We start from the raw sequence: 13,292 nt of genomic DNA on the forward strand, positions 1-13,292 counted from the left end.
ACAGCACAACATCCCCCCAAGGACATAAATAGCCCGAGAGCTTTTATGTTAAATATACCAAAGATAGGCACAGATGCAGAACTTATGAAAATTTAACGAAACACAGAACAGCCATTTGATCCAACATCACTCCTCTGAAGCATGGACGACTGTTGCTTTGGAGGTGGAGAGCTGTTAAGGGGGAGTAAAAGGCAAAGATACAATTTCATTATGTAATGGTAGCGAGGAAACCCTGGGTACGCTGAACAGATGAAGACGTACAGGGGCTCAGTGGAGCATCTGCATGTTGTACTACGATGTGACTATAAATGGCTCACTCTGTTGTCAAAATACTAACTGTTTTCATGCCACATTCGAGGAGGAACAACTCAGCCATGAGCACTTATTTTAGATATTCAGTCAAGTGTAAAAATATCTTGGTAGCCGTTTTTTTATTCTGTGTTGACTGTTGTTTCTGCACTACAATGAACTGAAGTGTGTGTGTGTGTGTGTGTGTGTGTGTGTGTGTGTGTGTGTGTGTGTGTGTGTGTGTGTGTGTGTGTGTGTGTGTGTGTGTGTGTGTGTGTGTGTGTGTGTGTGTAGAGGACAGAAAATCTTACCCTAGTATCTGTCACACACTTTATTCAACAAGTTAATGTGAAACTGAGAATGATGACAGTAGTTAAATATAATAAATCTCCCCAACAATATGTTGTTAAACCGCAGACATACTTTTAAAAAAGAGCACAAAGCCCACAATTTTAAACGGTATAGCCAATGCAGAAGCACCTTTAACCTGTATAATTCTTACAGGGGGCAACCATTGAATGCAAAAAAAAGTGTTATTGTTAGTAAATAAGTAAGTAAAGTTAATAGCACCTTTCACAGAGCAAGGTCAAAAAGTGCTTTACAAAAACTACAATAACCACAATTATATATTTATTATTTATTTATTGCACACAAAAAAACATAAACATAATAGATCAATGGAAAAACAGACAGTACATAATGATTAGTTAATTAACAAACTATACATTTTGAAAGAAATGTGCTGGAGGAGCCAAATAAACCCAGAGGGGCTTGTCGAGTGGCCCCTCCTAAAGAGAAACATGTAACACAGAGACATATAATTAATTTAGTCCAAGCAAAAACAATAAAGCTAACAAGAACACATACTCAATAAGGTGTAAAAGAAAGCAAAACAATATAGACTGATAGAAGTCTATGAGAAAATATCCCTATATCTTAGGTGATTTATCATATCAGTAAACATTTTCCTTATACATAGGCTATATGATGTGGAATGACATTCATCTTTTAAATCATGGTCTAAACGAAGAGAAAACCTGATGATGAAGAACGGGACACTTAGGGGCTTGACTGGTTGACCATATTCACAGAGCATCTATTTTTGTCTGTCATGTTTGGGATGATTGCAGACTGGTGTTCCAGGTTTTTAGTCACATTCATTTAGTAAATAAGACAAATCATTATAATTTCAACGCTTCTTGGCAGCAACTGAAAAGACCATGCCTAATGAGAAGACATGAGGGACACTTCACATTTAAAACAACATTTTGATAACTGCTTTGCTACGGTCACACAACAGTTAAGTTAGCATTTAGCCAATTAGTAGCTCATATAAGCTATATAGTGACTGATGGCTAAACTTCCAGTTTTGTAGTGTCACATAATCAAATAGTAAAAACACTGACTCTTAGTTAAAGTACTGTGAGTGAAGAATGTAATACCTTGCTAACACAATATTAGCTCAGAAGTGGTTGATTGCTAAGGTTAGCATTGTCTTGTAATAGGGAACAGGCTTTCAAATATGTTGCGTTACTCTAAAATAGGCCTCAGCCTCTTGTCCCATCAACACATGCAGTCAAAACTAACACGACTCTGTGAAGAGGCAGCTAAGACTGGCCTGAGGATAAACAAGACAAAGACAGAAAATATGCAAATTAACAATAAACAGAATCTCTGATCCATCTACAGGGAGAGAACATCAAAGAAACTGACCACTTCACATATCTGGGAAGCTCAGATCAGGACATCAAGAGCCAAATAAACAAGGCAAGACATGCCTATAACACACTGTGACCCATCTGGAACTCTAAGGCGTTTTCCCTCCATAACAAGATCAGGATATTCAATACCAATGTCAAGGCAGTCCTCCTATGTGATCCGAGACACGGAGAGTGAACGACACCACCAACTAACTCCAGACCTTCACCAACAGGTGCCTAATATATATCCTGAACATCAGATGGCCTGACGGGATAACCAACAACAATCTGTGGGAGAGAACAGACCAGAAGCCTATCAGCCAGGATGTGATGAAGAGAAAGGGTTAGGGGTAAACTAAAAGCAACAGACAACATCACAAGGCAGTCACTGGACTGAAATCCAAAGGGGAAGAGGAAAGTGGGGAGGCCAAGACAGACTTGGAGAAGATCAGTCGAGAGTGAAGCCAAGAAAACAGGACAAACATGGGCCCAGCTGAAGAAAACTGTTCAAAACCGAATCCGTTGGAGGAGTGTGGTTGCTGCCCTATGCTCCACTTAGGAGTCTAAAGGAACAAGAAGACTAAAATATTGTGTAAGGTCCCTTTACATTTTCAAAAACAATTGAAATGACAGATATGACAGATACCCCCCATTTATAAGTCTCAAACCTTGGAACGGCAGTACAGCCATCGACTGTATAAAACATGGACTTAGTCTCAGTGACGTCACCCATTGGTTTCTGAAGAGGCTCGATGAAGCCAAAGGATGGCAGCCGCCATGTTGGAGATGCTGACTCCAGCTAACTTCATAATCGTGAAGCATAATCCTGCTAGCAAATAGTCTAAACCAGTGGTTCTCAAACTTTTTAGACTGCGTACCACCTCCGAAAATATTTGGCTCTCCAAGTACCACCATTATGGTAGATGTAAAAATACACTGTAGGCCTATTTCAACACACATTTTACGCAGGAGGTTATTTATTATTGACTGTTGGCAGCCACACTATAGGACTAATAAGGGCTAGCGCTAGAACTGGCACTTAAACTCCACACAACTCTGACATTGGCCCAAATCAAAAAAAGTGCAGCACAATAAAAATGACAACTTTATACCAACAACCTGTTTGAGAATATTTAATCTCCAGTGTTTCCCACTAATAGACGATACCTGGGCCCAAGTATATTTCCGACCTGTTCTAATTTAATTTTTCATTTATTCATAAAATTGCTGCGTGCCTGAGAGAGAGAGAGAGCAGGGGAGAGAGAGCGCGTGAGAGAGTGCAGGCGCGCGCTCCGCAGGCTCCATGCAACCAGAGCCGCTGTATTATAAGTCTCTGCGTTCAACATAGAAAATCTGCCTTTTAAAAAAAATCCCTCTCGATTCCTGCAGAGTGTTAAGACAGCAAAATAGAGCAGAATCACATCAGCTTCAGAACTACAGAGAGAGAGAGAGAGTGAGCGACTGTCCGTACGTGCATCAAAAACTGAAGCTTCTTCTGGCTCCGTTATGTACAGCTGCTTGCCACCGATTCTGTGCTGAACTCCAATAAATAACAGAATATCTGTTCATGTAGGCCTACAGCTGCTTGCTGTTGTTTCAGTACTGAAATATAAAAACGCGAGGCGTACTCCTGTTGTTGTATGTTGAGCGCGAGCAAAAATTAAGCAGATTAAAGTTGTTTGTTGCAAAAACTAGATTAATTTAGAGGGGAAAACACATTTGATATAAATATAACCCAATAGTACCATAGTTTGAGAACCACTGGTCTAAACGATGAAAAAAACATGAACAAAGCTGACGGTTTGAAGTCAGTGTAGAATTTTGCTGAAGTAAAACCTAACCGTCTGTAATACCTATAACAAGACCACCTGTAGAGTCTAATCAAACACACATCGTATTGTGCCAAATAATGCTCTTAGCCTAATCAAAACCGCTGACTTAATATGGTGAACTGGGGTGTAGCAATGTGTATCCACCCTGTCTTTTATATATGCTCTCTAATGGCTCCATAAAAACCAAGATAGCAATTGCTAAATGATGAACCCGAGGATTTGACACTGTATTTAATTCAAAAGAAAAAGAATCATTTCATGGTCTTATATCCACTTGGTCTAAGCAGAATCTGCAATTTTTGAAAAGCATCTCTGCAGGGGAGGAAAGTTGTAATATCTTGACTGATCACAAGCCTTGAATCCCTAAATTAAAAAATCACATCTTTTCTCGCCTAAGAAAAACACAACCAATGCAGAAGCGATGAAATAAAGTATGTGCACATTTTATGAAAGGGAAATCTACCAAGGCCTGTTCACTGTATTCTTGCATTGACCAGCTTTGAACACTAACTGACAGCATCATTTAACAAAGATAAAGGCAATTGGTCATAAAGGGGAAAACATCATTTGACTGGAACAGAGTCGAAGAATGACGTAAGCAGCAGCAGAGGGGCAGAGAGCGGCTCCTGTCTTCCTGACAGTATTAACCGGACTGAGGACGCTTGTTAATGGCTCGTAGATGATAGATGAGATATCGTGTGCGGAAAAATACAGAGGGGGGATGAAATCAGGCCAGCAATATTCATTCCATGATTCATTTTTTCCCCCCTGCTGCCATCCATATTTTGTGTGGAAAGATTGCTCTCTACAAATCATTCATTAGGAGATATCATTTTACAGGAATATATCTATACAGGATGTAATTTTGTTTCGTCCGCAGAGGCTATTCATTAAAAAAATCTTTTAAAATAGATGTCAGCACTTGGTCTCCTGCCAGGGCTGGTAAAAGATTTACTGTTTTAACGTTATTGTTGCTGACTTAAGAAGTTAACTTCTGAATGTCATTGCTGGATTGTGGCTCCAGTCCAAAACTGTGTGTGTGTGTAGAGAGGATTTAAGGGAACCTTATTGTTTCACACACACACAATTACACCTACCTGTGACCAGTGACCTTTATCTTGGCTTCACACAGAGGGAGGGGAGTTTGCTACCAATTATGTGACAATTTTCTTGATCTAATTCTCTGTATTATTATGTGTGAGCATGCGTATGAATCTACACCTTACAGCAATATGAAGAGAGGCGGCTAATGAGCTGACGGGGGAAGTAGGGAGGAGGAGACAGTGTGCTCGTGGCTCGGGTATCGATGAATCACAATTTTCCCCGTGTCCCCCTCTCTCATAAGCAGCTTCAGATTCAAAAACAGGACCAGCATGCAGGCGGAGGGAGGCAAATGGTTTGATTTATTACATGTGACGCTTAGCTCAGGGGTATGTATATATGTAGAGTCACTCAGGTAGCCCCCTCTGCATTCCTTACAGCTCCCATCACTGTGTGTGTATATGTGTGTGCTGGTATTCTGCACGGCTGGCATCACCTCAGATACATTGAATCAAGTGCCTCCACCCACAGCAACCATCCACCCCCATACTCATATGTGAAATTAAAGCCTCTGGGACTGAGTTTAAGGCAGCCTCGCTCATTGATTGCAGTCTATTGTAATAGCAATGGAAATATATTCAGATAATTATCAGGCTCATTTAGGTGTGTGGCTTGCTTGTGAACCTGGTGTTGCTTAAAAAGAAAGAGAGAGACTGTGAGATGGGAGAGCAAGACACACAGAGAAATATAGGGAAAGAAATTGAGACTGAGAGAGACAAAAAGAGAGAGGGGACAGAGACAGGAAAAGAGGGAGAGAAACAGAGAGAAAGACAGAAAAGACAAATACAAAGAGACAGAAGAAGAGAGACAGAACGAGAGTGAGGAAAGACTACAGACAGAGAAAGACAGATAAATCAATCCCTAGGAAGACATAAGGACAGACGGAGAGGCAAAGGGAAAGAGACAGAGAGAGAGAGACAGATGGACACAAAGAGAGACATGAAAAGAGACTGAAAGACTGTGAGAGAAACACAGAAAGACAGAGAGATAGAGAAAACGAAAGATACAGGGAGAAAGGAAAAGAGAGACAGAGACAGACACACAGAGATAGTTTCTCTCCTGCTGTAGCTCCAGAGAGTTCCAGAGCTGACAGTAAATTCACTCATCAACTAGCTTCGTTCCAGTGTGAGGTGAAATTATCCAATATTTCACGGTCTGCTCCTTTGAAGGTGGCGTTACTCAGCAAAGCTCAATGTGCTATGAAGCTAGAATGTAACAGCGCCCAAACTCTCAGCATACTTTCATGGGTGGATGGGGAACCTGTCCAACCTGCTGCACCAAGAAATGATGAGAAACTTGTCTTCTTCATTGTCAAAACCTGCAGTAAACTGATCAAGTAAACAAGCAGCTTCATTTCACCCTCCTTTATCTTCCTGTGGTAGGTTTAAAAAAAAAAAAAAAAAAGAAGCGCGGTCATGCTTGTTTTCTGAGGTCAAGATTTATCTGCTCGCAGACATGTGGGAGCTCATTGATCTCATTAACAGTGTGCGTGAAGAATATCATAAAATGATGAGAACTTCATAGGAGGTCAGCTGAGGATCAATATTAAATCTCATTTATAATCCTGCCGAGCAGAGAGGCTCCGCGGGGCTTAGCTGCTTAAAGAAGACGCCGTTTGACAATTCACTTTAATGCTCATATGAATAAATGTAATGGCACACAAGCGCTTTGAGATGATATTTTTTAGTGTCTGTTTGCAGGCACTTTAGTACTGTTTGGTTGTCAACAAATGAACTATAAATACACTGATGGATGATGGAGAGGATCGAGCGAAAAGAAGCTCTCAAACACGCACATGATCAAGCAAAGTAGTGACGTAGAAGCAATAGGAAATTAAAATCAATTCATCAAATGTTTGTTACATCTCCTTGTGTCCTCTGCTATTTTTAAAGAGATTTGGCTGCTCTTATCTCACCATCCCATCTCCTTCTGAGATGCAAGCATCTTCAGATCAGGGATTAAGCTTCTCATTATACATATCACTTAGAGGATTAACCCTTTTCGCACACTCTTATCTCCTCGAGTTATGAATCTGACCGCTGATGGATGTAAAATTGGGTGTGGAGCTTTCGTAAGATTGATTTTGACACTGATTCCAGCGGGCAGCTGTGGATAAAAAAAAATAAATCTCCCAAACTTTGTCTCCTTCTCTCTCTCAGATCTAGGAATGGAACCTCTGAGTTTGTATGTTCCTGAGCCAATTAAGCTGTGAGATTTGTTTGAAGTCTTAGATTGAAAAGAGAGCTTGAGGTTCCAGGCCCTAACAGAGAAGGGAGACCACAGGGGTCCAGGTTCCCAGAGCCTGCATGTGTAATCCAGTCAAACATGCATGCAAATCTCATCTGTGCCCGCACACAATGGCCTGCCTGTATGCAGGAGGGGAGGAAGGGAAGGGAGAGAGAGAGTCAAAGTGAAAGTGTGTGTCCTCTGTGCCAGAGAATAAGCCATGATACTGTTGCAGACAGAGCAGAAGGTACACTGAGGTTCGCAGACTGGTAGGAGGCTTTTATCAGGGCTGATATTTAAACATCTGCATAATTAATCCAATATCTGTGCAGCTCTCTGAGGAGGAAGAAAAACACAGCATCGCCCGTGGAAAAAAAAAGAACATTGTAAATTCTTGGCAGCGCTCTGAGTGCAGCTCTTCTTCTCTGTGGTGTAAAAACAAAAGTTGGCAACCCAGATCTCGGGGGAAATTAAGAATCTTTGTCTTATCCAGCCAATTAAATAAAATACACCTTTTTGTACATGGCTGGAGTTGGCCCCTGGAATCTATTTAAGGCTGTGTATTGGTTAACACTTCTACATGCTGCATGATAAAGCTGTAAATCAGGGGGAGAAGGGGGAGATGTGTTTTTTTCCCAGAGTCAGAAACATAAAGAACTTACTTTCCATCTGTCTCGATCAAATAGATGTTATAGGATTAGACTCTTTGATGTGAAACGTTGAATTGAGTCAGGAGTCCTTTGTTTGTGTCGTCCCCACTTCTTAGATAGCTTCTTTCTCAGCGGTCTTATTGTTATTATTATGATTGTGTGTGTGTTTTTGTATGAATGCCACGCCTCGAACTTTATTACTATCTGATAACGTTACGTGTGTGTGTGTGTGTGTGTGTGTGTGTGTGTGTGTGTGTGTGTGTTTCTATTCTCCCAAGCTAGCACCTCTGCTCTATCGGGACCCCCACAGGCAGACCATAGCTCAGCAGGGGGCCTTCACTCCAATTTGCCATCGTTTGTCACCATTTGTTCGTCCTGACAAACAAAATGTTGGCCCTCGGCCCCCCTCCTGTTTGGCCACGGTCACACATGAGTTCAGCTGCTGTCTCCTTCTCATGCTCTCATTTTAGTAGGATCTCTTGTCTTTTCTCTGAAGAATTCAGCCCCATGCATGTTAGCCGTGGAAGACGTGCGCTTCGAATAGAAAGAAAAAATCTCCATCTAATTACTTTATTTCATCTGACATTAATATTGTATCATGTTACTGTTGCATTATTGATGGTGTGTTTGTCTCCGAGTGTGTGATGTTAATTAAAAGATAAACTGAAGCTGTACCGGTTTGACAGTTTCTTTATCCGGGAGTCAAGAGATTTCTTTTCTCCGAACCACGTCTTCTTGTCTATTGTTGATTCAGCCTCTTTCCTGACTCTTTGTGCACTCAAACATCTCTATTATAGACCCTTACATTTCAAGGTAATTACATAATGCACTGTAAAGGCCGTTTTACGATAAACCCCAGCTGGATAGACGTGCATGCCGGGTTGAGCTCTCATGAATGTTGTAGAGATGTTTCAGGCAGATATGAGCTCCTGCGTACAGCCGTCATGGCAACCTCCTCCCAGAACAGATAGCTGAAGCTGATTTCCTGCCTCATATCACTTTCTTGCATCTCGGCTGGTCCTGCAGAGAAACTCAAACATGTTAAATTGCTCCCTGTCTCCATAAAAACACAGGAAGGTCAGGCAGTTAAGTAGCTTTCTGAGGCTTCCTGGACGAGTTGAGCCTCTCTTTGAATGGCTTGCAAAAGGACGGGCAATAAACTTTAGGTGACTTTACGGTGTTAAAAGCAAGGAGTGATCCAGCTGGGGGGGGGGGGGGGGGGGGGGGGGGGGGGGTTTCATTCTCCACCTCCACTCCTCTGTGAAGCAATAGCCTGAGTGTCTGGATGTTTCTCTAGTCAATGAAAGCCACAGTGACAAATAAGTTGGCTAAGATATAGACAACAGTCTCCCTTGGCATCGAGGCTGCTTCCTTTCAGCCCCACAATGAGGAGCGAACAACAGATGTCTGCTTTAAAGCTGCACAGTTTCTCTTAAGCTCTAATTTTTTTTTGAAGTGAGCCAGAGGCATGTCTCATTTTCGTTCCTTGCATGCCTTTATTCACATCTTGAAGGCTCTCATTACGTGAAATGAAGAGTGTCAGATACGGAGGAAGCTATTAAGGGACAACAGCAAGCACAGTGGTCTGTCGTAATTGGAGAGACTAGTGATAAGATGAGTTTTATATGACCAACTCCAGAGTTTATACTGATCTTGCTTTATACTGATCTTTCCATGTTTGTGGCCCTGGGGGTGTTTTAGTCTCCTGTTGTGATTCATAGACATGTAATGGTGGAACATAAATTCTGTCCTAGGGAAAAAGCACAAATATGTTGGCTTTTGCCTGCAATGGAGAAAATATATTCTGATCATTAAAAGGATTTATGCAAAGAAAACTGCCAGGCTCAAAGGATAAAGTCTGGTGATATTTTACAATTGTTTTATTGTCAACAAATCACACTCATAAAAAGAGAAAGGAAAATAGGAAATCAAAATAAAATATATGTCCAGCTACAGACTAACGGAGGTTACAGTATCTGACGTCTTTGTGTCATAGATAGATCTTCTTTTTTTGGTCAATTAACACATCATTGAGCTCCAATGTTTGACTGGCTAAAATGTTCCATTATTACAATAAACATGGACACTGTAATTTATGTTGAATCAGTTAAACATACTGTCCTGCTTCTGTAAATAGTCTCTGTGGCACTAAATGTGTGTTAATCCAGAGAAAATAATCCGTAATCCAGTTTGAGTCAAATTTGGGCACACTACAGTGACCCAGCTGTTTTGGGTAATTTTTGCCTTATTTTACAGGGAAAGTGTTCAAAATAATAAGACAGTACTGTGAATATTTTACTGAGTGGGAATCAGAAAGAAACCTGTTGTTTTAAGCCTGGCATTTTTTTAGAGATCCGCAGGATTACTTTTGAACAACCAGGCTTTGGGACCATGCAATAAAAAACACTAAGGCCATCTATCACGATTTATGTAATATTTCAGTTTAGACCAAGGATGTAAACACAGCTATTAACAAAGCAAGAGTGACTTCGAATTCGGATTCTAGCATGGTGACCCATTCACATCTTCAGAAAGAACAAACAGACTCAGGGCTGAGAGCGTCAGACATGGAGGGTAATGAACTGTATGTCAATGGATTTGTCACAAAATGTCACTCCACTTTTCTATTTTAATATTAAGGTGTTTTATTTCTAGCTTTGAATGTGTTCTAGTTATTAAAAATAAAGTAGATGAAACTAAAGAACTATTTGATACATCTTTTATGCTTTTCAAAACCAGGATCCTCAAGATGATCACTTATCTCAGAGTGAGCAGTCGTTTGATATGAAAATCCTCCTCTTTGAAATCTGAATTATTGATTTAAACAGCTGCAATAAAACCTCATCAGCAAATTCACTTTAACTGACAGGAACAAGCCGCTGGTTTCGTAACTCCTTGGTTGATTTATGTTTAAGGTTGATTTTATTGGCATTGAGACTCACCCGGGGGGATATAATGTGGAATGATCTCACTTTCTGCACCCTCACCACCCTCCTAAAGGAGACCAGAGAGTGTTTGTGTTAAGGGTTTTGAAGGTCTGTCTTTTCACACCACACTGCTGCCACAATGTCCTCAATCTGATGTAAGTCAATGAAATACTGATACGACAGCATACAGAAACAATTCATCAGAATCAGCACTCATTTTGGAAGATTGTTGTTTAAAGGTAGGATCCTTTAAAAAGAAAATGATTTCAGGTTGGTATACTTGTCAGTAATGAGAATAATAATATATTCCCTTGTTTGTGTCAGTATTGACGGCTCTTTTTCAGGAGAAGTGCAATCAGTGAGTATACTACAAATCACTTCTAAGTCCAATTAACGGAGGTGTTTCTCGCCTTCATTTCATAACCATCCACCATTTTATAATCAAATCACTTTCATCAAGAGCTCATCTAGTTGTTGGAAACTATGTTAATGTCTTAAAATGAGCAAAGGATCCACCAACCTGCCTGCAATCAGCACAGACTTTCATTACTGTATGTTCACAAGTAATGGGACGGCACTGCAGAGGGAAAAAAACAAGGCGATTATACAGTAAGTCAGCACCCGGAAAAATATGCCTCCTAATTAAATCAAGTGAGCCCTTCACTTTGCGAAACTTCCATATCTTGTTTTGATCGCGATGTGACTGCGGGTAACCTGCATGAGACTTTTATGAAAAATTTAAGCTCACTGAATTGGATTAAACTCTTGTCCTCGCTGGATTCATGGGACTGCTTAAATGAAAATCACTCAAGAAAATGTTGTGTGTTTCATAGAGACAGCAGGTCGACTCATCGTGGACCTCTAACTGCAAACTGCAGACATTAGACAGACTTCAAATGGAAGCTTAACCACTGCATTTCAAAAAGGCTTAAAAACAACTTAATTCATTTTGTTTTTCACTTATTTCTGTTCAGGAAAAGAAACATTACATTGGTGCACATTTTATGTTAAATACATCACACATTATAAAGGTTATTAAAGGGCAGTATTCCAGTTTTAATAATGGATGTTTTGTTGTCTACCTGGCTATGAGGACTTTAGAGATCCGTAATGACAATTAGACAGACACAAATTAGGCTGGAAAAAACGTTGCAACCAAAAATATAAATAGCTCATTACTGAAAAAGAGAGATATTGTAAATTCTTTATCATCTTGAATAAAGACCCAAGTTACTTAAAGTCACTGTTGTAACAAATAGTTTGAAGGTATCATATGCCACTTTCAGACTAGATGTTGAGTAGATGTTGCACTTTAGCACCAGTCACTAAGACTAAAACAAACAAACTTTTCTTTGATACCTCCTCTGTTCCTCAGCAATCCGCCCCCAACCCTCCCTGGATGTTGCGACCAAGTGTCGTCATTTGTAGGACTGATCTCCATTTGCAGCCCAAACAAAATTCTGAATTTTACACCACACACAGGCTTTTCTTCTTCGTTTGGAAAGTCTGTTAGTCCTCCTTCAGTTGTACTCTTGCGATGACACTCATCCCTGAGTGGGTCTCTCTTCCACAAAGTGATGGAAGGGATCACGGCTGGTGAAGGAGGGGTTCACATGAAAAAAAACATGTATAAAACATGTGTATTGTATATGTATATGTATATGTATTAAACATGTCCTGTCACAGAGCAGAGAACAACAAACACTTTGTGCAGAAAGTCATTATTCAACATTATATTTTGTTAGGATATATTTGATATCGGCTACATTTGGGTTTAAAATGTCATACATTACCTTTAAGGGGGGCAGTGGCTGCAGCTAAGGGGGTAAAGTGTGGCACCCATACGTAGGTGTTGTGTCTCTCCTCCCAATGTAGAAGTATCCTTTAGCAAGACACTAAATCCAAGATTGCTCTAAATATGTGTTCAAATAGAAAAAATGAAGGAGTTTTTGGTAAAAGCATGTGTCAAATGATACCCATGTTCAACTTAAAATAACCATTTGTGACACAGAATTCAACCTTTCCAAAGTGCCTTCACAGAAAAAGAGGATGCTTGGAGTGGCTCTCCTCTTACAGGTCCTATACTCTTGAAAATGAGCTTGAAACTGCAACCAATGATTTATGTACTTCCAGAAATTTGGAGGACTTACCAAGATAGATGAAAAGTGCTATCAAAACTCAAGCAGAGATGGGTCGGTAGAGCAGGCACCCATGAATGAATACAGATGCAAAGACCTTGATGTAACGCCCGGCTTGTGACTGTGTGGTGCATGTCATCGCCACTCTCTCTTTAGCACATTTCCCTCAGCTATTCTGTGATTTAGGGCAAAGACCAAAAAAGTAATTTAGGACAAATAAACACTTCCAACAAATCCACAAATGGGCTGATGAATTTGTACAGTACTATAATCATTGCTAACTTGAAGAAACAGTAACATCAAATACTGAGACTTCTTAAGTAGTCAGCTAATAACATAATGCATGTTCTTGTATGAATGTTCAAAATAATATTTTACGTTAAAGTTGCCTGCATCAATGTGACTGTAACCTGAAAAGCTCAAGAGAACT

The sequence above is a fragment of the Labrus mixtus genome, chromosome 8 (assembly GCF_963584025.1).
Source record: "Labrus mixtus chromosome 8, fLabMix1.1, whole genome shotgun sequence".
NCBI classification, from domain to species: Eukaryota; Metazoa; Chordata; class Actinopteri; order Labriformes; family Labridae; genus Labrus; species Labrus mixtus.